Source organism: Nipponia nippon, unplaced genomic scaffold, assembly GCF_047370975.1.
Source record: "Nipponia nippon isolate SJK-2023a ecotype South Korea unplaced genomic scaffold, ASM4737097v1 scaffold_1, whole genome shotgun sequence".
NCBI classification, from domain to species: Eukaryota; Metazoa; Chordata; class Aves; order Pelecaniformes; family Threskiornithidae; genus Nipponia; species Nipponia nippon.
Genome location: NW_028262290.1, coordinates 167,792,676 through 167,819,146, shown reverse-complemented (window position 1 = coordinate 167,819,146; position 26,471 = coordinate 167,792,676). Strand labels below are relative to the sequence as shown.

Here is a 26,471-nt window from a genome sequence, read left to right as displayed (position 1 = left end):
TTACAAATTAAATTAACAGATGGAAGTAGAAAGAGCGCAACGGAACAGAGAGCGCGCTAGTCATCCTGACAGGCAGCGGACTTGGCACACCAGCTGCCTAGCTACGCTTATTTGGAATGGCCGTTTCTGCCCAGAGAAGCTGGGGATGCCCCGTCCCTGGCAGTGTTCAGGGCCAGGTTGGACGGGCCTTTGAGCACCCTGGTCTGGTGGAAGGTGTCCCTGCCCATGGCAGGGGGGTTGGAACCAGACGATCTTGAAGGTCCCTTCCAACCCAAACCATTCTGTGATTCTGTGAATTTCTACTCTGTGCACCCCATCCTTGGCACCTGTTTTCTGATCCATTTATACCCAGCCTGCAACTTGAAACCATAGAAACAACATACTTGTGGGGGATTTTGTCTACCCTGCTCTCTCAGGAAGTAAGTATGCTTGATTCTTCAAAGAGATTCCTTAGCACTCAGATGCTACAACCAAGCCAGTACATGTACATACGATACAGCAACACTGGATGTTAGTTATAAATATGATGCCAAATAATAAGACATAAACCTCTGCTAAGGTTGTAGAGAGAAAGGCTTTCTAAATTGCTAGTTATAAGCCCGAGATACCAGGAGAATTAGAAAATTATTTCTTTAAATTCCTTTAGTTAAGATCTTGGATATTAATCTGGAGTAGGATATTCACCTAGTCTAAACAAGCATAAAGCAAACTTAAAAAATTAGTGAAAAGTTTATGTAATGGAAGGTCAATCACTAATATTCCAACCATAAGAAATATGAGGAGCAGAATATTGGGAAAAAAAATTCCAACACAAAAGAAAAAGCTTGTCCTGTTTCTGCTCTTGAGAAAAGCTTCTTTTGTCTGTAACTGATTCCTTTCCTACTGCATCTGATCTATAACAGCTCTTCCACTTAGCTGATTTTAACTGTTACCCTTTTTTTTTTTTTTTCAGTTTCTCCACCTCCTTCTGCTGTTGGAGTCGATCCTTCCTTTCCCCAGTCAAGCTCCTGCCGTTGCATATCTCACCACTGCAATTCTGTCTTTTCTGAACTCGGCAAATACTTTTTTTACTCTGATTAAATCCATTTGGAATGCTGCTGGCAAAAATTTGCTCTGAAACTGTCTAAAATGCCAAATAAAGGAGTAAGAAAGTGCCCGCTTCTTCTGCATCCCTGTCTTATCCATCTGCTGATTTTACCCCACCCTACGCCAGCTTTGCCATGCATTTATCATGCCACTTAACTCCAGGATGCCTTGCCTCTTCCACAGTGCCGCAACCATTCCTTATGACAAAGAATTTAATCAAGAATCAGTTGCAAGCCTACATCCCTCTCCTTGTTATGGCCTTATTTTAAGGCTTAGCATTGTTCTTCGCTATTTCCCGCCTTTGTATGCTAACTCCAGTTATCTATCAAAGGACCAATTCTGTGAACCCTCTTACATGCTTACGGGACACAGTTCTCCGACATTTCAAACCAGACAAAGCTCTGAAGAATACCTTCAGAAAATGGCTGGTCTGCCTGGCAGCTGGTGAAGAACGGACCACATATAACTAAAATAGCTAATGGTCTTTCAGCTTCTGAATCTGTTGCAGTCTCCCAAAATAAAACTGGTTAGGATCCTTCCTGCAGCAAAGCATGAGAGAGAGCAAGAATCAAGCAAATGCTCTTCCAGTCATTTGCTTTTGGCTAGAGGACAGAAGACACTCTCTTAAGACTTACGAAGGTGTGACGTATTCTCTTGATTCCTATAGCAACAGTGCAGTATCTGCTCCTAGACTAATAGACCACCTCTCTCTTCTCACAGAAAGCTGCACAATCGTGTACGCACTGTTAGTACTGCTCTCTCCGACTCCTTTCCCATCCTAAACGTGCACTGAATTCTAAGGTAGCTGACAACTCAGACGACTGGAGTGCTGCGATGGATGGATACAGGCTCTTGGGGAGGTGAGGAGGGGGAGTTGCCCTTTAGCTGAGAGTGCAGCTGGAGTGCACGGAGCTCCACCTTGGGATGAACGGTGAATCAGCTGAGAGCTTATGGGTCAGAATTAGCAGGCAGACCAACACAGGCAGCATTGTGGTGGGTCTCTGCTACAGACCACCTGCTGAGGAAAAAGTAGATGAGACCTCAGACAGCAGGAGAAATCCTCATGTTCATAGGCTCTGGTCCTCATGGAAGACTTTAACCGCCCCAGTATCTGCTGAAGGGATAACAGAGCAGGGCACAAGCAATCCAGGAGGCTTCTGGGACACACTGAAGATGAATTCCTAACACAGGTGACTGAGGAGCAGACAAGGAGAGGTGCTCTGCTGGACATTATTCTTATAAACAAGGAAGAACTGGTCAGGAATGTGAAGGTCAGGGCAGCCTTGGCTGGACCCTGAGATGGAGGAGTTCAAGAACATGAGAGGATGGAGCAGGGCAGAAAACAGGATTGCAGCCCTAGACTTCAGAAGAGCAGACTTTGGCCTGTTCAGGGATGTGCCTGCAAGAACCCTATGAGTTATGGCCTTGGAAAGAAGAGGGTTCCAGGAGAGCTGGTTGATTTTCAAAGATCACCTCCTCCAAATTCACGACTGGTTCATCCCAACAGACAGGAAATCAAACAAAAGCAGCAGGAGGCCTGCATGCATGAACAAGGAGCTCCTGACTGAGCTCAGACATTACAAGGAAGCATACAGGAGGCAGAAGCAGGGACAGGTGACCCAGGAGGAATACAGAGACACTGTCCAGGCATGCAGGGACGTGGTTAGGATAAGAGAAGCCCACCTGGAGTTGAATCTAGCGAGAAGGCGAGAAGCATGAAGGGCAGACAGAAAGGCTTTTACAAGTACATCAGCAGCAAAAGAAAGACATGGGAAAATGTGGGCTTACTGCTAAATGGGGAAGGGGACTTGCTGAGAAAGAACACAGAAAAGACTGAAGTACTGAATGCCGCCTTTGCCTCCTTCTTTACTGGCAAGATTGTCCATCAGGAATCGCAGGCTCCTGAGACCAGTAAGAAAGTCTGGAGCAAGGAAGACTTGCCCTCGGTGGAGGAAGACAAGGTTAGGGAACATTTAAACAAACTGGTTGTACAGTAGTCCATGGGACCCGACAGGATGTACCCACAAGTGCTATGGGAGCTAGCCAATGTCATGCGAGATACCCCTCAATTATCTTTGAAAACTCATGGAAACTGGGAGAGTTCTTGAGCACTGCAAGAAAGCAAGTGTCACTTCTATTTTCAAGAAGAGGAAGAAGGAGGAACTGGGAAAAAACAGGTCATTCAGCCTCACCTCAATCCAAGGGAGGATAATGAAGCATATCCTCCTGGAAACCATTTCCAACACATGACGCACAAGAAGGTGACTGAGAATAGTCAGCATGAATTTGTGAAGGAGAAATTGTACTCATGCACCAGGACAGGCTGAGGGATGACTGGCTGGAAATCAGCTTTGCAGAAAAAGACCAGGGGATCCTCGTGAGCAACAGATTGAAGATCAGCCAGCAATGTTCCCTTGCAGCAAAGAAGGCCAACAACATCCTGAGCTGCAGTAGGAAGAACATTACCACCAGGTCAAGGGAGGTGATCCTTCTCCTCTACTTGCCACTGGTAAGACCACATCTGGAGTGCTGTGTCCAGTTCTGGGCTCCCCAGTACAAGAAATACATGGACATACTGGAGCAAGTGCTCACAAAGATGGTTAAGGGACTGGAACATCTATCATAATGAGGCAAGGCTGAGAGAGCTGGGATTTTTTTAGCATGGAGATGAGAAGGCTCAGGGGTATCTTAACAATACACATAAATACCTCATGGCAGGGTGTAAAGACGACAGAGCCAGGCTATTCTCAGTGGCACCCAGTGACAGTACCAGAGGCAATTGGCACAAAATGAAATACAGGAAACTTCATTTACACACAAGAAAAAAAAACTTTTTTACTGTGAACAGGTGAACAGCTTTTTCGCTTACAACAGGTTGCCCAAAGAGCAACTTAACTCCATCCCTGAAGATATTCAAAACGTCACTGAACTTGGTAGTCAGCCAGTTACTCTAGCTGACCCAGCTTCGGGGAGGGAGGTTGGACCACGTGATCTCCAGAGGTCCCTTTCAACCTCAACCCTTCTATGATTTTATGATTCTACTCAGGAAAGACCTAAGCATTACAAGTAACTCAAATACATGCCCAGTCAACATGCAGTAGATTCACATGAGGAACCACGGAATGGAGACTGACAGCAGAAACAAGGCAGTGACAAAACACCTGGAATGCCCTTACCTGGAAACACGTGCAGAGCTAGCTGCTGTCTCTTTGCAAGCACAGCAAAATGATAGAGTGCAGAGATGGGGAGAAAAATCAGGGGTTAGACAGGCCAGTTTGGGAGTACTGGTTGAAAATGCTAGAGTTTTTTACCTTAGAAGGTAGGTATTAGGGGACAAAACAGGAGGATAATAAAGGTAAATAACGCACTTCTATTTACTGTCCCTTAATGCACCACTAGGAAGAAGCTACTGGAATGAAAAGCAGGTTGTTGTTGAAAAAACTTTAAAACAAAAGAACACTGCTTAGCAACACCTATACATAACACATACAAATGCATACAAAATGCTGCTTCTGAAATAATTTTCCCAGTCCATCGCTTTGAAATGATCACTGTTCCACTAGTGCTTCTGCACCCCACACCTCTCATTTAAAAAAAACCAAAAAGATCAAACCATGCTTGGATCCTCCTTCTGGTCCCTGCTAAATGTAAGTTTGCTCCCTTGGAAGAGCATCACAATGGGTTTAGAAGAAGTGGTGCCTAATATATATTTGTTTACTGTATTAGCAGTTTCTTATTTGGTGGATCTACTGCAGGTAGACCTGTCAGTGCTTCTACATAGTTCTCACCTTTTCTCCTTTCAGACATCAGAAAGGACTGCTGAGATGCAGACTCCCTGCCTACACTTTGTTTTTCAGATTTGGCTGTCCACTCCTTTGAAAGAATTAGTATCAGAAACTCTCTGATGCCTCTTTGGCTAGCAAGAATACTGCTTTCCTTATGAAGAGTTGCAAAGAAGTCTTTAGTGACTGAGGAAGGAACTCCTCAGATGGGAGCAATAGTGCACAATTAATCTGTTTTATACGGGGAGCCAGGAACGGCACCACGCTATTCGCAGCTTACTCCTCTGTCACCTGCAGGATCAGAGCACCTGAGTGTGCTGACTGCCTCGGCTTCAGGTACGAGCAACAAAGAGCTTGGAGCCTGCGCTGTTGAGCTCTGAACAGAATCTTCCCCGTGAAGCCTTCCCAGTACATTTCCATGGGAACAGACGCATGCCTTTCTTGTTGCCGAGGAGACAGTGACTGCTTTTTGAGACCAGTGAACATTGTGCCCAAAGCATTTCAGCATCTTTAAGATCATAAGGAGCTTTACACAGGCATAATCACCCCCTCCCCAGTTAAACATGTCAATCATTCTCCCCATTCCTGTTTTCCAGAACCTCTTTTAAGCATTTTGATATGTCAGATTTTTTCTAATATCTGGTTTTGATATCAACATTTAAAATTACATTGTCAACCTAAACACCTCTGTATGCCTGGGAATCTTTTCTACTATTGTTCTGTAACTCTTCCGATTCACTCTCGCTGACCTAACCTGCCGTAAAACCAATTCCTTCCTCTCCATGGTTTTCCTGCGATGCTGATCTGTACTTAGAGGAAAGCTGGTTGGCAAAGCCAGCGTCCATCTCTCCTCCGCCTTCTCCCACTTCCGCTATTTTTAAGCAGAAAACACGTCTGTAAAATCCGGGGGCTCCGTGCGCTGGCGGCCCCCGGGCGGCAGCAGCGCTGATGGCAGCACACCCCCACCGCCGCCGGCGGCCGCCCGCCGCGTTTCCAAGCTCGGCGGCAAGCGGCTGGGGAGGCCGCGGTCCGCACCGGCAGCGCCCCGTGCAGCTGCTTGCTGCCCCTCCGCGGCAGCGTTCACCAGTTCACGGGCGAGGTTCTGCAGTGCGGGACCGCGGCGGAGGCGGGATCTGCACCGCAGCCCCGCAGCGGCAGCCCCGCAAGCTCCGTGAAACGCGCCTCCAGCTGCCGTGCAGGGGCAAAGGGGGCTCCGCGGGCCGCAGGCAACGGTGGCCGCTGGGCTGCGGGTGCCGCCCGTGCTCCTTTCACATTCTCTTCTCCCTCGCGCAACTTTTTCTGCATCCTTTCTGAAAAAAAATGCACTGGCAGGTGAGATTTGCAGTTTGGGGAGGGAGTGTCAACTGAAACGGGGGCCCGCTGCTCCCCTAGATCTGATGTGGGGAAGGGGGGACAGCTAGAGAATATGCTTAAAGGAGCCACGGACGGAGTCTCCCATAATAGGGGAGCCTGGAAGTTTGGCATTTCTGGCAGCAGAAAGGCCCCTTCTCCACCCTTATATCTGAATTTACAGAACCAGCGCAGGGCCCTAACAGTGAAGGGGAACAAGCTCCAGTCACTAATCATAGAACAGAATCATAGAATCATTTAGATTGCAAAAGATGCTTAATATCAAGTCCAACTGTAAACCTAACACTACCAAGTCCACTACTAAACCATGTCCCCGAGCACCACATCTACCCGGCTTTTAAATCCCTCCAGGGATGGGGACTCAGCCCCTGCCCTGGGCAGCCTGGGCCAGGGCCCTCTGCAGAGCCTCCCTGCCCTCCGGCAGATCGACGCTCCCCCCCAGCTTGGTGTCATTTGCAGGCTTACTGAGGGTGCACTCGATCCCCTCGTCCAGACCATTGATAAAGATATTAATCAGAACTGGCCCCACTACTGAGCCCTGGGGACACCACTTGTGACCGACCGCCAACTGGATTTAACTCCATTCACCACCACTCTTTGGGCCCAGCCATCCAGACAGTTTTTTACCCAGCGAAGCGTACGCCCGTCCAAGCCATGAGCAGCCAGTTTCTCCAGGAGAATGCTGTGGGAAATGGTGTCAAAGGCCTTACTAAAGGCCAGGCAGACAACACCCACAGCCTTTCCCTCACCCACTAAGCGGTCACCTTGTCGTAGAAGATCAGGTCAATCAAGCAGGACCTGCCTTTCATAAACCCATGCTGACTGGGCCTGATCCCCTGGCTGTCCTGCACCTGCCGCGTGATGGCACTCAGGGTGATCTGCTCCATGACCTTCCCCAGCACCGAGGTCAGGCTGACAGGCCTGTAGTTTCCCGGATCCTCCTTCCAGCCCTTCTTGCAGATGGGCATCACATTTGCTAACCTCCAGTCCACTGGGACCTCCCCAGTTAACCAGGACTGCTGACAGATGATGGAAAGTGGCTTGGTGAGCACTTCTGCCAGCTCCCTCAGTGCCCTTGGGTGGATCCCATCTGGCCCCTTAGGCTTGTGTGTGTCTACGTGGCGTAGCAGGTGGCTAACCATTTCCCCTTGGATTATGGGGGCTTCATTCTGCTCCCCATCCCTGCCCTCCAGCTCAGGGGGCTGGGTACCCCAAGAACAACTGGTCTGACTATTAAAGACTGAGGCAAAGAAGGCATTAAGGACCTCAGCCTTTTCCTTGTCCTCTGTCACTACGTTTGCCCGCTGCATCCAATAAAGGATGGAGTCAAACCCTCTACTCACTGTAAAAGGAACCTATGACAACTAGTTCAGTTGCAGACATCTACAGTTAATCAAATGAACCACATCATCTTTATGCACTTGTAATGCAGGGTGCCAGAATTTAACCCAAGAAACCACAGAATAGTATAGCGAAAACATTTTGAACAACATAACTATTTAACAAGTACTGAGATGTACAGTTGCAAAGTGACTGGTGTTCCTAAACTGCTACTCTACAATTAGTTGCTGTGATAAAAAATTGCTGCGCAAACTCCAGAAACGATGATTACACCTGGAGCAGCATCAGCTGAAAAACACTGTCTCGTTGTCTTGAGCTGGGCCACAGTCCTTGTTTTCCTCATGTTTCAAGAATTTCTTCACAAGTTAGAAGTGACAGAGGAATACCGTTCAGGTTAAGAACCAGTGTTAACCTCATTTACAGGTCCCACAAATTGCTACAGCAAAACAGTGCAGGGGAGAAAAACCAGCACAAGAAGCAGGAATAAGCAGCCAGGGCAGAGTGGCAACTTCTTAAATCAGTTTTATCAATAAATTCCATATATGTCAAACCATTACTTAAATATTTTCAGAGATAAGAAAGAAGCAGAGCAGTTGGAAACATTTTTACACATGGGAAGCAGGAAAGGTGAAGAAAATTCACAATAAAATTCACTTGTAAATAGCTGTGTTTGTAGGCATTTGAAAGAAACTCATTTGGATTGATGCAGTATAATCAGAAAAAGAATAAAAGCAAGATTGCCACATGTTGCTGGCTCAGCGCTGGCCCTTCAGGGAAGAGTGGGTTTTGGAGAAAAAAAGATCAAGAAAGCCCAGGGGACAGTCTCAGGATTTCAACAGTTTAAATGCTGGTCAGGTTAAGAGAAACCCTAGATTCTGACTCAAGTATACACTGTTGAGATATCTGCTGTACCCTGTAACATTTTTAATAAAATACTCAACCCTCCACAAAAATCAATACAGCACATACTTCATATATGTCAAAAGAGAGCAAATCCTAAATAGTTACAGCTAAATGAAGAATCATTGTCAGATAGGGCCTGTTGTCTGCTTAACATCATGTAATATATTTGTCAGTGACTCAGGAGAAAGTATGAAATGGATATGTATACCAATTAAGCTTGCGTAAGTCAGAAGGAGACAGGACTAGTCATTTATACTCTTACCCAAGTCATTGGGTGAACTGGGAACAAAATAAACTATACATAAATAAACGTGCATCGAGAGAGCCTGAAAGAGTAGGCAGACCACTTGTTGCATGGGATGTGCACTGTCGGGAAGCAAGAAACCTAAAAAGGTCTTCAGAAACATGGAAGAAACAATGCACATAAACTGTCCACACAAAGCAAGAACTAAAGTGGGTGCATGAGCCAGGGACAACCTGGTACCAGCGGCTGATGCACACTACTGCAGCAGCAAGGTCATCCTGGTACCCTGAAACAGCCATGAAGAACAAAGCCAAAACACAGGTGTAAGGGGTAAAATAGGAGGAAGGTAAAAGCAACAGAAACTTTAGAAAAAATAGTCAGTACAAAACATGAAGATGGGGAGAAAAGCACAGTAAGACCAGATAAGGGAAAGGGATCCAGGAAGGATTTAAAGATGTATAGAAAGCATTTACTAGAAAGCGAGGTAGGAGGCCCACAAAGAAGGTGCAAGGAAGTTACTGAGACAAGAAAGAAGCTAAGACGGAGCACGGATCTGGCAAGACAAAAAAAACCAACCAAACAAAAAAAACGTGCGTCAGCACTGTCAGTGCCTAAGGAGAAGGAAGAACAGTTACAGGACAGAGAGTTAAGAGAGAAGTTGTATTACATGGTACCAATGCTATGTGATGGGGTGAGAGGATATATGGTCAGATTCTCTGTGGTGGTTTAACCCCAGCCGGCAGCTAAGCACCACCCAGCCACTCGCTCACTCCCCTGCCAGTGGGATGGGGGAGAGAATTGGAAGAGTAAAAGTGAGAAAACTCGTGGATTGAGATAAAGGCAGTTTAATAGGCAAAGCAAAAGCCGCACACACAAGCAAAGCAAAACAAGGAATTCATTCACTGCTTCTATCAGCAGGCAGGTGTTCAGCCATCCCCAGGAAAGCAGGGCTCCATCACGCGTAATGGTTACTGGGAAGACAGAATGCCGTAACTCCAAACACCCCCCCCTTCCTTCTTCTTCCCCCAGCTTTAAATGCTGAGCATGACATCACATGGTGTGGAACATCCCTTTGGTCACTGGGGTCAGCTGTCCCGGCTGTGTCCCCTCCCAGCTTCTTATGCACTCCCATCCTACTCACTGGTGGGGTGGGTGAGGAGCAGAAAAGGCCTTAACTCTGTGTAAGCACTGCTCAGCAGTAACTAAAACATCCCTGTATTATCAACACTGTTCCCAGCACAAACCCAATGCATAACCCCATAGTAGCTACTACGACAAAAATTAACTCTACCCCAGCCAAAACCAGCACGCTCTCATATGGCCTCTGCCACGCAAGAGCTTCCTAGGAGCTATTCCGCTGCTGAATGGCAGAATGCAATAGAGAAACTGTGGGGCAGCAACAGCCATTCAGGAAGACATGTCCGCACGAGCGTTGTCCACGCAGGCTCAGCATTCAAACAAGGAGCCACTGAGATTGTCTGGCTGAGCAGGAGACAGAAGTGAGAGGTGGAAGTACAGCCCAGGCATGATCCCTTCATAAGCGTGCTGCTCAAGGCCTAGCTACGTCAGCACCACTGAGTAGCTGCTGCCAGTTTTGCTGGAGAATCACCATCCATTCTATTCATACCTGGAAAGTCGGGGAAATTCGGCAATAACCTACAGGTGCTTGAAGAAACTAGACTGAAAGTCTGTAAATAAGAAGTGACCTGAAGCACTTTCAGAGAAAATAAGCAAGTACTTCATAATATAACCATAACTGTAAGATTATCACCCACCTGAACTTGTAATACTTTTATTGAGTGATTAAATGTCTTTCATAAAGACAATGTATAATATTAATGTGCGCTCTAATTTGCATGACAGTATTTCTCTCCACAATTGCAGGTTCTGGTATCATGACAATAAAAAAAGTGAGGATCTCCAAAAGCCAAGTTCTCAGGTCAGGTTCCTCCCACCCAGCCATCATATACAGCTCCATTCCTGAAGCCAAAAAGTTCTCCCCAAACAAACCGAAACCACTTCCCACCATTTCCTTTTCATACTTTTTTTTTTTTTCCCCCCCCAACAGGAGCAAGAGTAGGTGGCAGGCAGGCAAAAGAGGTTGAGTTGTCCTGGATAAAGAAAGCTCTCCATATTTACAGCTCCTTTCCCCAGTGCTTTTTGCATACTCTGCAGCTGGCTGTTTTTCGTTTCCTAGTCTGCATTTCACATCAAAACAGCCCCCAAGCCCACCTCCAGAACTGCGGGCATTCACCGGAGCTCCCTACCCCTTCCTCTGTCATATATTCTTTTCCTCATTTTCCTACCGTTTTCAAAGCACTGCTTCCTAGCCCCCCACTGCTCCTCTGCCTTTTTATTCAACATGCACTCAGATGTCTTTACTGATGCAAAGAAGTACTTGGCTCTCAGCTATGGCAAGAGGCAGTGCTGCACAGGAACATCATTCTGTGCAGTAGAAACAGAGCACAAGAGAGTCCAAATGTGATGTGCAGAATAGGCCTCCGCAGAGCAGTTCAAGGAGGGAAAGCAGAGGAAAGAAAAGGCAAGAAGAGTCATATGTGACAGTGCAATCTAAACAGCAAGTAAGCCAGCAGAGTAGCATTAAGTGCAGATAGATCCTTGCTAAAATATTTGAGAATTTCCCACTCTTTCCATCTGAATTGAGCAATACATTTCAGAGGGTTTCATTTTAATTTTCTCTTTTAAGTAGTGTTTTTGCTTGGTACTTGCTAGGTTTGTTTTTCAACTTAAAAGTGAAGGGACTGTGATATGCACAACATTCACCACACGGCAGCATAAATCTATTAAGCTTTTTTCTCAATTCTGTAAATCCGGAATGAGAACTCTCCCATCCCGTGTCACCCAGGCCTACTGGATGGTATGATCCGAGATCTGTGTTCTGCTTCTCTCCAAGGCACCTTCACCCTTGCATGAAACTCAAAGAAAACCCTAAACTTACCACCTGCTTCTAGGGACCCCATCTATCCACACCACGCAGAACACCCACTACCTGACTTGCTAAGAAAAACATAATTTGGCTTGTGAAGTTTTACTTCCTTTTGGTGAAAACTGATTTTCAAAGAAAGTTCTCCTATCTCCACTCTTCTTCCCATCCAAACTACACTCTATAAATAGAAACAAAGGATTTTTATATTCAATTTTAAATCAGTACAAAAGACTTGTAGAGGTATGGGAAGCCAATATAGTTCAGAGGGCTAATACATGAAAGAAACAACGAACTCAAAGATGAGGAAGGGAGTTTCAATTAAACTATTTAACGTCTTTTTTTTTTTTTTCCTTTAAAGTTGCTTAACGGCAATGGCTGACATCTGGAATAAAAGAAGCCTTTATCATTTACTATCCTCAGACGTTTAACAAAGACTGTGGAAAAATTCCCATTTCTGACACCATCAGATCTCAGACCAAAGGTCCACTTAGCCAACAGCTAGTGCCAGATGCTCAAAGAAAGACTATAAGAAATAAAAAAAGAAAATCTAGCGATTTTTTTTTTTTACAACTATATCAGGTATTCTAATAAACATACTCCTATACATTAAAACTTTTTTTACTATATGGGTAGAGCATCATAGCCACAACACTACTGTTGCAAAAAACAAGACATACATATTCCCCTTGTATAACCTTCCTGTTTCTAGCAGCCAGGGTCTACTAACATCCTGAACCGGGACTAGCATGTTCAATAGCCAGCAATGGACTTGTCTAATACCTGTGTTTGAACCCATCTACACTGTAGACAGCTGAAACATCTTTTAGTAATAAATGCTACAATCTAATTTGGCATAAGCTGAAAAGAAAAAAAAAAACCACACCCAACCAGCTTTGTGTTTGTTTTAAGCCTGTTGCCTGATAATTTCATCACATGTCCACATGTTCTATAAATAGTAACGTGCCTTTCCTCCATGCCTGATGATCTCTAGCACAGTTATCTTCGGCTATCATTTTTCTGAAGAATTCTCACATACCTCCTCTGATGGAAATCTCTCCACCTCTCACTATCCTTATCACTTCTTCTAGAATTCTTCTCGTTCTACTGGTCACTGCATCTTAAGGGATATAGAACTGCATTCGCTCTTCTGCACATAGGTGAACCATGGATTCATAGAATGTTATAACAATAACTTCAGTTTTGTTAATTCTTTTCCTGTAATATCTAACATTGAATTTTCCATTTTAATCGCTACTGTTAAGCTCATGTTTGCAGAGAACTATCTATAAAGATGCTAAAGATTTCTTCCTTGAGCCAGAAGAGATAATTTTGACAACAATGTGGCAACATTGGTAGGATTATTTTCTCTACACGCTTTACATATGAATTAATCAACCTTAAATTTATTCTGCCATATTATCATCTAATTTTGAAACTCTTCCCCAATCTTAAGAGACAGGTTTAGGTTCTACTGCACTGAATAATGCCACATTATCAGCTAATTTTGTTGCTTCATTATTTACCTGTTTAGAAATCATTCATCATTCACTGAACACCAATGTGGAACCAAACAGGCACTCCTTCCATTACAGAAACTGAACATTTATTCATCCTTCTGCAGCCACCACCTCCAGCAGCTCCAGGGCCCGGGGATTCCACTAGTTCAGGTTAGTCCTCTCCAAAGCTAGACCCGCAGTGTCTTAATGGCTCGTCACTTAGTGACAGTGTACTTCTGCTCTTTGCCTCCATTATCCCTTGACTAGCAGGTTTGTGTCTCTGTGTATTTTTCTTCAGCGCTTCCCCCATTCACTTCTTATCCCCTTTGCACCGAAAACATCCTTGACTGCATAAACTTGATGCAGAAGAGGGGTACTCTCACCTTCCACATACCCTTACATTTCCTCACGAGTTCAACAAAGGGAAGTGCAAAGTCCTTCACCTGGGGAGGAACAGCCCCAGGCACCAATACACGCTGGTGGCCCACCGGCTGGAAAGCAGCTTGTCAGAAAAGAAACGAGGGTCCTGGTGAACACCAAGTTGAACAGGAGCCAGCAGCGTGCCCTTGCTGCAAAGAAGGCACATGGTGTCCTGGGCTGCATGAGGCCAAGTATTGCCAGCAGGTCAAGGGAGGTGATCCTTGCCCTCTATTCAGCACTGGCGAGGCCACAGCTGGCGTACTGTGTCCAGTGCTGCGCTTGTCCAGTACAAGAGAGACATGGACATACTGGAGAGTCCAGTGAAGGGCCATGAAGATGACGAAGGGACTAGAGCACCTCTCCTATGAAGAAAGGCCAAGAGCGCTGGGATTGTTTAGCCTGGGGAAGAGAAGGCTCGGAGGGGATCTTGTTAATGTACATAACTACCTGAAGGGAGAGTGCAAAGAGGATGGAGCCAGGCTCTTTTCAGTGGTGCCCAGTGACAGGACCAGCGGCAATGGGCACAAACTGAAACACAGGAGGTTCCCTTGGCATATCAGCAAACACTACTTCACAGTGAGGGTGACTGAGCACTAGAATAGGTTGCCCGGACAGGCTGTGGAGTCTCCCACCTTGGAGATATTCAAAGGCTGTCTGGACGTGGCCCTGGGCAACCAGCTATGCTTGAGCAGGGGAGTTGGACAAGATGACCTCCAGAGGTCCCTTCCAACCTCAACCATTCTGTGATTTCCTACTTTTCCTTACTGCTTATGAGGAGTTTTCCTTACTGACTATATACTTCCCTTATTAGCTTTAACATTCTTTAGAAACCTTGCTGAGAGCATTTTCAAAACACTTAAGTACAATACGCTGACAGGCCCACTCTTATTCACACGACCTGTCGAAGAATTCTAATCCTAATAAAATAGGGGCACAACAGATAATAGAATAGGAACATAACAGACCCATGGAGCACCATTTGCCTCTACAGAAGACATGCTAACTCCTTATCTGCAACGGCACGCTTAGACACCAATCCTTTGAACAAAAGACGGGACTCCACTAATTACAACTTCACATGCAATTTACGTTGTTAAATATACTAACAGATGAGGATGGCTGCAGCACCTGACAGAAGCATTCACTCAGAAAAAAAAATTTGAAGGAGTTATAAAGAGCCTGACAGAAGATATTAGAGAACACGATATCAGTCAGTAGTTCTCTCTTGCTTTTATCATACTGCAGCCAGTGCTGGTCACATCTCTAAAAAGTATACAGAAGAATTAATAAAGATACAGATATGGCAAGACTAGGTACAAAATAATTCTCTTATGAAGAAGACCTGAAAAAGAATGCTTGTTTGTATTGCAGGGCAGGGGGACAATGTACAGAATTAAGACTAGTACGGACACAGAACTATGAGCACATTATCTTGTAACAGAAGAACTAGAGGACTACCAACAAAAACAGAGGGCGACAAACTCAAAAATCAACAAAAGCTTCTTCATGCAGAATAGTTAGCCTTGGGCACTAACTGGCATAGGACTTGCCAAGAGACACTGAAGATGTAGAGAGGGGTCAACTAGGTAAGGAGCATCCAGTTTTCTTGACCTTGCAAGCCACACAGCAAAACTTTTACATGTCAAATGGCCAGAAGACACGTAGCACCATATACTTCAGAGGATGGCAGAGAGGAGAAGTACCAGACAGTCCACAGAAAAGTTATGATAGCAGATGTCTCACACATTGCATCACACTGCCTCGGGCCCTAGCTGGTCTATGCATACCACTGGATCCCAGGGAGACCTAGTGATGGCATTCTTGGCAGTCCCCGCTGGTTTGCTTCCTTACAAAGATAGATCTGGACTATCAAGCACAAAAATGGCACCAGAATTACTTACAAACCATATACAGATACCCTTGGACTAGACCTTTTCATTCATACAAGAATATCCAGAGCTGTAACGTTAGGTATTAAGAGAACAACGAGAAAGTTTGTAAAGAACAAAGCCCATAGAACAAAAGCCAGGCTCTACTGGGAACTAACAGGATCCTTCCGTGAGGCGCAGCGTATTGCCTAGCATTAATCATGAGGGATTTGAAAGACCATTCTAGAGAGATGACTGGGTATTATTAGGCTATTTTTCTCTGATTACAAATAAGCACTACAAAATATCAATAATGTCCCCAATTTGCTGGCACAACTTACACAGTAAATGTAGTTAAAAGTGAAGGTACCTTTACAGGGAGGGTTAGTGACTAGTCAGACAACATTCAACAGTGTCATTCGACATATGGAAATTAATACAAAGTCACCTCTAATGAACTGAAGTGCAGGACAGAACTGTTGGATCAAGCCATCTCATTAAGATGGATCCATTCAAAGTGTGTGTTTAAAGGCAAGGAGCGATCTAAGAACAAAGAATGAAAAACATCCCCCTAAAGCAGAAGATAGTGTCTTGAAAAGTGGAAAATCTGAAAAGGAAGTAGGGACCACAGTGGGAAAACAACTCAGACTGAACTACCTTGATTTGATCTGTTCTCCCTGGCAACCCATGATAGAACCCGAGGGAACGGCAGGAAGATCTGCCAGGGCAGGTTTAGGTTGGATATTGGGAAAAGGTTCTTCACCCAGAGGGTGGTGGAGCACTGGAACAGGCTCCCATGGGAGGCAGTGACAGCGCCAAGCCTGACAATATTCAAGAAGCATTTGGACAACGCCCTCAGCCATAGGGTGTGACTTTTGGGGTTGTCCTGTGCAGGGACAGGAGCTGGACTCAGTGATCCTTGTGGGTCCCTTCCAACTCAGGGCCTTCTATGATTCTATGACCTGTGCCACACTGTGGCAAGGACAGCCAAGGGAACCCTTGGATTTATGAAGGGGAGGAAGCAAGGATAGTAGGATGATTTTCTCTATATACTTCAATTGCTAGAGAAGTCCATGTTGGAACACTGAATAAAGTAGTGCCAAGTACAGTCCAGAAGTCTGAAAAATGTTGTCCATGAAAGATTTAAATAATGCAACATGTTTAATGAACAAAACATAAAGTTGAGAGATAAACGTGATGATGATGATGATGTTTAAGTACATTCAATGTAACTACAAACATTCACAAAATCCCAAGTGATAAAAAGCTTTTAAATTAAATAGAAAAAAGGACAGAACAAGAGCCAGTGGACAAAAGCTGACACGAGACAAACTATGCCACAAACCCTTACCACACAGCGCATGTCAGTTAGGAGCGGGGGGAGTGCGGAATTACACTCATAACAGACAGTTACAATGACGCTCTGTCCTACATAAGCACAGCTGACACTGTTATAGCCTTCACCCCTTGCCTTCAGGATAGTCTAGCCATCACGAACAAAATATTTACAGAATCAAAGTAGAGGGGCTAGCATGGCCATTAGAAGATCTTCAAATCCTTCCTTGCCCCAAGTCAGTATTGACCTGCCAAAACCCTTCTTAACAGGTATTTGTCTAAGTTCTTAAACCCTCCGCTGATAGAGGCTCTACAGGCAGTATATTCCATTTTTAATTTACAATAGCTAACCAAACCACAGCTTGTCTTTCTGGAAGGTGTAAGGCTCACAGTAAGGACAAATTGAAGTCCATTAGTGCTCAGTAAAATACAGGGGTCAGGTGATCCAAAAGTCTGTTTTAGCCGTAAGATCCATTACTCTGTAAAGAACCATGATCATGCAGATCAGCACCTGGCTTCGCGGCTGGTGTTGATGCCAGGACTTTGGCTTCTATGATCACAGGATGTTCTTTAATGACTACAGATTACTGGGGAGAAACAGGATTCACCATCAGCCAGTTCCCTCAGGACCCTGGCATGCATTTCATCAGGTCGCATGGACTTGTGCATGTATCCTCAGATGGTCTAGAACCTGATCTCTTACGGTGGGTGGGACTTCATTCCTCCAGTCCCTGCCTTGAGATTCAGGGACTCGAGAGATTTGGGAGGAGAAATTGCCAGTGAAAACTGAGGGGGGAAAAAAGTTGTTGAGTACTTCAGCCTCCTCCAGGTCAGTTGTCACCAGATTCCCCATCTCATTTATTGTGGGGTACAATTTCTTTTATCTTCCTTGTCTGACTAGCATACCTGTAGAAGCCCTTCTTATTATTCTTCACATCCCTTTCCAAATTTAGCTGCAGTTGTGCCTTAGCTTTCCTGATCCCATCCCTACACTCCTGGGCAGTATCCCTATATTCTTCCCAGGATGCGTGCTCCTGCTTCCACTGCCTGTGCATTTCCCTCTTCTGTTTCGGTTTGACCAGGAGGTCCTTACTCAGCCACGCTGGTCTCCCACCTTCCTCGCCAGATTTCTTGAACATGGGAATCAATAGTTCTTGTGCTCTAAGAAAAATGTCTTTAAATAGCTGCCAGCTCAATGTCCAAACGGGGATCAGTATCAAGTGGTGTCCCTCAGGGGTCCGTATTGGGACCGGTACTGTTCAGTATCTTTACTAATGACATAGATAGTGGGATTGAGTGCACCCTCAGCATGTTTGCAGATGACATCAAGCCAAGTGCTGCAGTTGATGGGCTAGAGGGAAGGGATGCCATCCAGAGGGACGCTGGCAGGCTGGAGGAGTGGGCCCATGTGAACCTCATGAAGTTCAACAAGGCCAAGTATAAGATCCTGCACCTGGGTCAGGGCAATCACCAGTACCAGTACAAGTTGGGGGATGGATGGATTGAGAGCAGCTCTGTGGAGAAGGACTTGGGGATATTGGTAGACAAAAAGCTGGACCTGAGCCGGCAATGTGTGCTTGCAGCCCAGAAAGCAAATTGTATCCTGGGCTGCATCAAAAGAAGCGTGGCCAGCAGGTCAAGGAAGGGGATTCTTCCTCTCTACTCTCCTGAGACCCCACCTGGACCCAGCTCTGCAGTCCACAGTACAAGACAGACATGGACCTGTTAGAGCGTGTCCAGAGGAGGGCCATGAAAGTTATCAGAGGGCTGTAACACCTCTCCTGTGAATAAAAGATGAGAGAGCCTGGCTGAACAGGTTGTTCAGCCTGGAGAAGAGAAGGCTCCTAGGAGACCTTATTGCGGCCTTGCCGTGCTTAAAGGGGGCTTATAGGAAAGATGGAGAGAGACTTTTTACCCAGGCCTGCAGTGATAGGTCAAGGGGCAAGGGTTTTAAACTGAGAGAGGGTAGGTTTAGATTGGACATAAGGAAGACACTTTTTTACGATGAGAGTGGTGAGACACTGGAACAGGACTTTGAAGGTCCCTTCCAACCCAAACCATTCTATCATTCTATGAACCAGACACTGAATGAGCTTTGTACTTTCTCCTGCAACTACTCGTAGTGGCCACTGGCCACACAGAGTCTGATCAGCGTACCAGCCAGCTCAGTTACTATGTGGTTATCCCTATGATCTCAAAGAAGAAAAACCAAGAATACAAAAAACTTAAGTCACCTTGCAGTATGTCCTTTCTCTACCAGGGAAATGGAAAGCTTTAAAAAATTATCCACAAGTAACATTTAAAAATCATTCCTCGCTGACCTAACAGCTGCAAACACAGCTCTTGCTCTCCATCCAGACATCACCTTTTAACTGTAACTTTTGCAGTTGCCATGAATCATATGTATTTTGCCAGGGGAAAATGCCTGTTTTAAATCTTTTAAAATAACGAATTTATAAATTTTGAATGTTATGCCTTGTTAGGCCCTGCAATTTCACCAAATGCAGTCCAATGTCTTTCACATCATCAAAAGCACATTTGCAAATCAAAGGCCACATGCTTATCAGAAGTTAAGTTTATACGATTTCCCACTTCAGTGCAATGGCTGTGCCTATAAATTTAAAAATATGTAATCGGGAAATTGTATTTTCTTCTCTGCAGTTTAGGATCTTGAAAGGAGCTGAACTGCCCTTAAACAAATTATTTTTAAAATTCATTCACAGGCAGAGAATAAGTGTGCCAAATTTCAGGGCAAAAAGTAAAAGATACAATCTTGATTAGACTCTGAAACTGAGATTCTTGGAGCAGGCAAATTCTTCAGTCTAGCTAAGGGCTTCATTTAAGCCACGGTAATAGTTCTATTCAAAGAGAAACGCTTCTATCCCTAGCTTTGGACAACTACCATAGACAAACACAGACATCGTCATTGTAAGAGTACAAAACAGTAAAGGCTGTTGGACTATCAAGGGCCATAAAGGAGAAGACAGGAAGTTTCTCTCTCAAACACTGGAACCAATGAATAGAGAGGTTTTTTTTAAAAATGGAAGGAAGACCAAAACAGCTTTCCATAAAATTCATGGGACACTTGTCAAGCATTGAGGTGCCAGTGCTATCAATATACCCAGCTACAAGAATGATCATACCACTGTTACTTTCATGTTTACTCAGTGGCTATCAGAAACATTTGACAAGGGCATCTCGGGCTGTCAATTCACAAAAATCAGACATACCTCACTTGATGACCTCTGAGTAACATTTCCTGAACAAGACCTACTAGCCGTTGTCTACATTATGAAAGCATTATGGAGAACACAGCAATAACTCTGTGAGCTAGAAGAAAAAGCATGCAAGTTGTTATTTGCTTGCTTCTATGCACTTAGGACACTTCTGTATAAATGAAAAACCTGGATAACTCTGTGGTATAATACCAGAACTCTTAATTCTTTACATTTTAGATTAAGAACCATTCAGTTCCTCCAACTGCACCTTTCCAGAAAAGCTAAGCTCCTAGAATGCTATTCAATTTAAGGGGAGACCAGCAAATTCCAGGTGTTAGCCCAAGCACTCTTGTTTGGAAACCACTGTGGTATTGCCACAGCGGAAGAGGAGTGAGCTCCAAATGATTAAGAGTACTGAAGGTTAAAGGTAACACCTTACCTTTCATCAAGAAGCAAAAGGAGTTTTAATACATAAGCTCTTCTGATTCCAGCAAGGGTTGTGCACTCTCCGCAGGAGTATACATTAGCAGGTATATTCCGCATTAACTTTAACATCAATGGGTTCTTAACAAGTTAGCATAGAGAACATGGCATGTGATAGTTAACGTACGTCTGATAGGAACAGAAAGAAATCAAGCGGGCTGTCAGAACTGAAAAATAAAGAAACTTTCCTAGATGTCAACTAGAAAAAGCCTTTTGCCATGTTTGCTGCCTGGCATTCAGCGGCCATCTTGAACCCAACACCATCCGTAAGCGCAAACACCAGTGAAAATCACAAAAGCATCTCCTGCTTAGCCCGTTATTATTCTCATTGTCTTTACTTCCAGCTCCTTTTGCCAAGCATCTGCAGTCACCCCGTTTTTGTCTGGTCTCTCCCTCTGCCAAACAGCTCTCATCCATCCCTCAGTCTTCTATCATTTGGAACCCGAACGAGGAGAACTACCAAACTGCCGTTCTAAAAGACATACCTTTACTCAGCAACAGCTGCGAGCTGGATACAGGTACCCACTCCCTTTAGGAATATGCCAAAGTGAATGGTCCTATAGCCCTCCCCGGACTCAGAATCCAAAAGAACATTCAACCGAACAGAAAAGGACAGAATAGTGATGGAAAACATAACCACAGAAAACTGCAACAACTCCTTCCAATGAAGATAACTTAACATTGAAAGAGCAGACCTAAGAATTTGGGGGATTTTCCAACATTGTTTACTCCAAAGTGCTGACTCCATAATCAGATGACTGCAAAAACTTAGAAGGTATGCGGAAGAACAAAAAGATTCAGCGTTTGCCTCATTTTCCTATTTCTTTTCCACATATCCATTGCTAGTCAGAGACAGGATACTTTGGTCTGACTCAGCGCAACACAGTTCTTAAATCCATGTAAGTCATGATTGGTAGACTAGTACTGGTATCTCTCTGGAACAGACTTTCCCTGGCTCAGCCAGAAGCGAAAAACCCGAGGTAGCAGGCACTGGGCACAGTTCCTAACTGTGCTGCAGCAGGCTAAGCAGTATGGCTGTTAAAGGGCCAAATCAGATGACAATAACAAGCCTAATGTGTCTTAAAATAGAAAAAGTTATAACCTAGGCTATTTGTTTCCAATGCAAAATAGAATGCATTTTTCTACCAGACAATTTATGCTACCAGTGAAGTGACCTGTGCAGGCTGTAAAAGGTGAAAAGGCAGTGATCCGGCTGCGGGAAAAACAAAGTCCCTTACAGGTATACTGTGTACCGACTGGGAAAAAAGATAGATGGATACAGGTGGATATTCATCAGTGGAAGCAACAAGAAGAATGGAACTAATGGTAGAAAATAAAGACCTGAGTGGCAGATCTGAGTACCTTATCACGCAGATGACCAATGCATATCCAACAACAGCAGGTACTGGAGAAGTCTACCAGCTGGGAAGACCTAACCATGATTTCAAGCTGCTGTGAGAAGCATGGTAACCCTACAAATCAATAACCATCTGATAAGAACTAATCACATTTACTTGTAGCTAATGGAGTAATGAATTACCAGAAAGAATACCTGCTATTACTACTACTCTTCATTCTTTCCTCTGTTAGGCCCGCTCTTAGCAACTGCATTCTCTGACATTATTCGCTCTGAGCCAGTCTACCTAATCATCCGCCAGCACTAGCAGAAACCATCACAGAAGCAGCTGGCTAGTGAAAGGACCAGCTTAAGTTAATAGCAGCAAGCAGGCAGTTCAGGACTCATTTCACAAAACAACATCTCCCATATGTCCAAAGGCAAACATTTGCCAGTCCCAGTATAAGTCACAGACACATTCTTCCCACCTCTAACAGGTCATTTTTCAAAGGGCTAAAACCTACCTGTACCAGACTAGGTAGCTGATGAACACCCGGAGTCACATCTGTACAGACCAAGAGGAAGCAGGAAACTTATCCAACAGGATGGGGCCGGAGACCAGATATTATGTCATGATGAATTAGCAGCAGATATTCTCATTGACCTGAAGCAGGAACAGCTCTAAGGCAGCAGGCTGAGGATGCATTTGGATCCAGCTCTGAAAAGAGAAAGTACATACTGAGTGAGAGGGAAGTAACATACAATATAAATAAAATTCCCTAGAACAGCACCAACCCATGTGACACTTCATAAGCAGCACAACTGGAAAAAAAGAGGGAAAAGGCAAGAAAGAGAAGATGCAACTGACACAGTGATTAGGGACTTCTCTGCAGACAACCGCACACAGATGCATGTCCACGTTGCCAAGACAGCACTTTTGCCCAGGCACTAGGCCATCCTTACAAGGCTGTTCAACTTACAGATGGGAGCCAGCTTGTGCTTGGGGAGACTGGAGAAAACACGAAGAAAGTACACCACTTGCCTATAACCTGTCAGCACGTTGACGCATGCTCTAATAAGAATCATAGGGCGGTTGAGACTGGAAGGGACCCCTGGAATTTGCCTGGCCTAACGAAGAAGCAAGGGCGTCTTCTTACACAGATGTTCTCCGTTATGCTTCTGCCATCAGACATCTCTGGTAACCCTTGGGAAAGCAGAGCAGGTCAGGAACTTGAACCAAGTCAGCTTGCTTTGATTCTTAAAAAATCAAATCCTTAAAGGCTATCAGAATACTCTAGCGTTTCAGCAGGCATTGTTAGCTGCCCCGGTAGGATGGTGAGAGTGTTGCAGACAGGGAGAACTAACGATGCCACAGATTTAGGGTATAGTCAGGCAGCTTCGGTGTCTGCATATTCATGATAGGTGCCAGAGAAGACGAGCCAGGGAAAGGCGGCAAAGGGAGCTGCTCCTTGGGAAGAGCTGAGCCAGCCGCACCCGTGTATACGAAGCACTGCTGCTTCTGACAGCTCTCTGCTGTAGCTGATGAAGAAAAGCAGCGTTACAGCAGAACAGGTATGAACACCGGCACCCACAGCATTCACGGGTGTAAGCTCATACCTAGTCACGCAGCTGGAAGCAACTGCTCAAAGAATGGATAGGCAAGAAAGGGAAACAGGAGCATCACGGTGCCAGCCTAGGCAGTGCTGGTCAGCACAAGAACAGACGACTATCAGGGACAGTAACAGGGCTCTCAGTCCAGCAGGGTCAAAACAAGGGAAGAACAAAGGGCAGAAAGAAGATCATAGCGAATTGTGATAAAATAGAGCTGAAGTCAAGGAAGGAGAGAGTCCAGCAAAGCAGTGGTTGAGGCAGAACACAGCAACGGAGGCAATGCAAGTGAGAAGGGCTGGGCCAGGAGAGTGCACGAGGTACGGAAAGGAACATCACTGCAGCACTGCGGAAAAGGAGGCAACCAAAGGCTGACGATGTCGGGAGTCTCACCCTCACCCTGCCTTAGGGGCAAGGCCAGGCAGGGGATTCTGCCAGGGAAGAAGGGCTGCTTTCTCATGGCGGTGTCCCCACGGTAAACGGTAGGTTGTTGATTGCTCCTGAGGCAGCACCACGGAACTGGTTATTTTCAGAAGGCAGAGGACTCCCCTCAATGGGCAGCGGTATGATGCCAGTCTCTCCAAGAAGGGCAGCGCTGACAGCATTAGGCAAGGATACCGCATAAATGCGCCCCCAGATCATGCTAACTGGTGAGCGACCTTGCTTTCTCCTCAGTCCCCCATTTAATCTCTACCTCAGCCTTTCCCAGCGGCAGCTGACACACAGGGTCCCTCCACAGGCCGTGCTGATAGAAGAAATGGAGGAGAGTTCAAGCACCAGGGAACAGGAGGGAGGGAGGGAGGTAGCAGCAATCTCCAGCAGCAAGCTCACGGCACCGAAGTGAGATGGTCTGCCTGTGTAGGGAGTCAAGATCTTCTGGAAGGCCACACGGAGCATTAGTCTCCTACAGATACGGATCGGTTTGTCCTGAGATGGTATCGGGGACTACGAATCTCCCTCTGAAAACAGAGCTGAAGGGCACCGCAGAGGCAGCAAGATGAAGACTCTTTCTCAAAGGCGCTATCTCCTGCACGAAGGCTGGCTGTTCCTGGAGCACTGGAGACAGCTGTTAGTTAGTCGCAGAACAGCACCGGGGTGTGGAGCACCTCCAGGGACAGGGTGTTAAGAAGAGGACCACGCCTGGGCGATTGTCCAGGCGAGTGCTGGTGTCTCCCCGGGGGAAAGTCACTCCCCGCTGAGGGAAAGCCTCCCGAGGGGGCTTGCGGTCCACATCGGGGAGTGGTAAATGAGTATGGGGCTTCCCCTCCCCGCCTGCCTCTCCGAGCCAGCTGGGTCCCTGCGGGCCAGCAGAGCGCCCGCAGCCCGGCCGAGGATGCGGAGGCACGCGCGGGACAACCGGAGGGGCCGGGCGGCTGCACCGGCGGGACGCCGAGCCCGAAGGGAAGAACGGAGAGAGCGGCGCGCGCCAGTCCCGGGGGTTCCATGCCCCGGCTCCGCGGGGGAGCCGCGCGGCGGCAGCGGAGCGCCGCGGGAGGCGGCACAGCGGCGGCGCGGGGCCCGCTGCCCGGGCCCTGCCAGTCTCCCGGTCGGGAGGGCTCTGCGGGAGCGCCGGAGCGGGAACGGCGGCGGTGCCCGGGGTCCGTGCCCGGCCCGGGGGTGCCGCTGGCGGGGGGGCAGCGCCCGGGCGGAGGCGTCTCGCAGCCAGAGCTCCCGCAGGTGCCCGGGGCAGAGCCACGGCAAGCGCCGCCGCGGGGTCGAGCCGGATGGCAGCCCGGGACGGGGGGGCGCCGGGACCCGGGGCAAGGCTCACCGTCCCGTCCATGCTCCTCCCCGCCGCGCCGCTCGCCCGCTCGCCCCGGGGCCGCCGTCCCAGCGCCGGGCGCGGGGCGCCTGCGCGGCGCTGCGGAGAGCGGCGCAGGGACCGTCTGCAAAGTGCGCGTCGCTCGCCGCCCGCGCAGGAGCGGCAGCGCGGCGCCGGAACGGGCTGCGCGCAGCGCCCTCGCCGCGGGGGAGAGGGTCCCGGTGCGAGAGCGACCGCTCCTCCAGGCCAGCCGCGCTCCGGCCCCCGGCGGTTTAGCGCCGCTTCGGCGACGGGGAGGCGGTGCCGCCGCGGTCCCTGCGCCCGCTTCCCAGCCCTGCGGGGGCGGCGCGGCGCGGCGCGGAGCTCCGCCTGTGGACGGGCGGGGGCAGCGCCCCTACCTTTCCAGCCCCTCGAGCCGCCCCGGCCCTGCCGCCGCCGGACGGCGTTCTCTCGCCCGCCGGCGGCGCCCACGGCAGCCTGGGGAGGGGGTCGGGCAGGCCGCCGGTCCGCCGCCACAGCGTCGCTGCCGCAGTCCGTTCACGCTGCCACGGCCCGTTCCCGCCGCCGCGGCCCCTCGCCCCCTGCCGCCACGGAGCCCCGGCGCTACAGCGCCCTTCACCCGCCGGAGCGCCCCGCGCCGCCACAGCCGCCTGGCCCGCCACAGCCCCCTCGCCCGCCACAGCGCCCCGCCGCACCGCCGGAGCCCCCGCGCCCGCCCAGCGCCCCTCGCCCGAGCACCCTTTACTGTCCAGCCCCCCCGCCAGAGCGCCCCTCACTCGCCAAAGCCCCCCCCCGCCGCCATAGCGGCCCTCACCCGCCACGGCGCCCTCCCGCTGCCAGAGCGCCCCTCGCTCACCACCGCCCCCTGTCGCCACAGCCCCCGCGGCACCGCAGCGCCGCCGCCATCCGCCCCAGCCCCGCGCCGCCCAGCCCTGGCCGCCCGGCAGGTCGGGCTCCGCCGCGGAGCCCACGCCCGGGCCGCCCTTGGGCCGCAGCGGCCGCCCGCGGCCCCGGCCCATCCGGCGGCGGTGCCGGCAGCGGCCCGCCCCGCCCCGCCCCGCCCCGCGGACCCACCTGGCGGCGGGGCGGGTGCCGGCACGGGGAGGGCGGCGCCGGGAGGGCGCGTGCCGCCCGCGGGGCAGCGCGGGGCGCCGCCGGCTCGCGGCAGGGCTCGCGGCGCGGTTTCGGGCGGCGCCGGGCGAGGGGGGGGGGGCGCGCGCCGCCGCGGGGCGCTGCAGCGGCGAGGGTTTCCCAGGGCTCGGTGCACCACG

General features: G+C 48.0%; 1 protein-coding gene across 7 annotated transcripts in view; it reads right to left on the bottom strand.

The window, feature by feature from the left end:
- Positions 1 to 26,074, bottom strand: part of SMARCD3 (SWI/SNF related BAF chromatin remodeling complex subunit D3) — a 110,285-nt gene extending 84,211 nt beyond the window's left edge. The window contains exons 1-2 of one of the 7 annotated variants that reach the window (XM_087733594.1): positions 26,057 to 26,074; positions 22,355 to 22,548 (exon numbers count right to left, since the gene is read on the bottom strand). The gene's annotated coding sequence lies outside the window, so the exon portion shown is untranslated. The other 6 variants (XM_087733583.1, XM_087733547.1, XM_087733554.1 and 3 more) reach the window with 6 other exon arrangements.
- Positions 26,075 to 26,471: the final 397 nt, after the last annotated feature.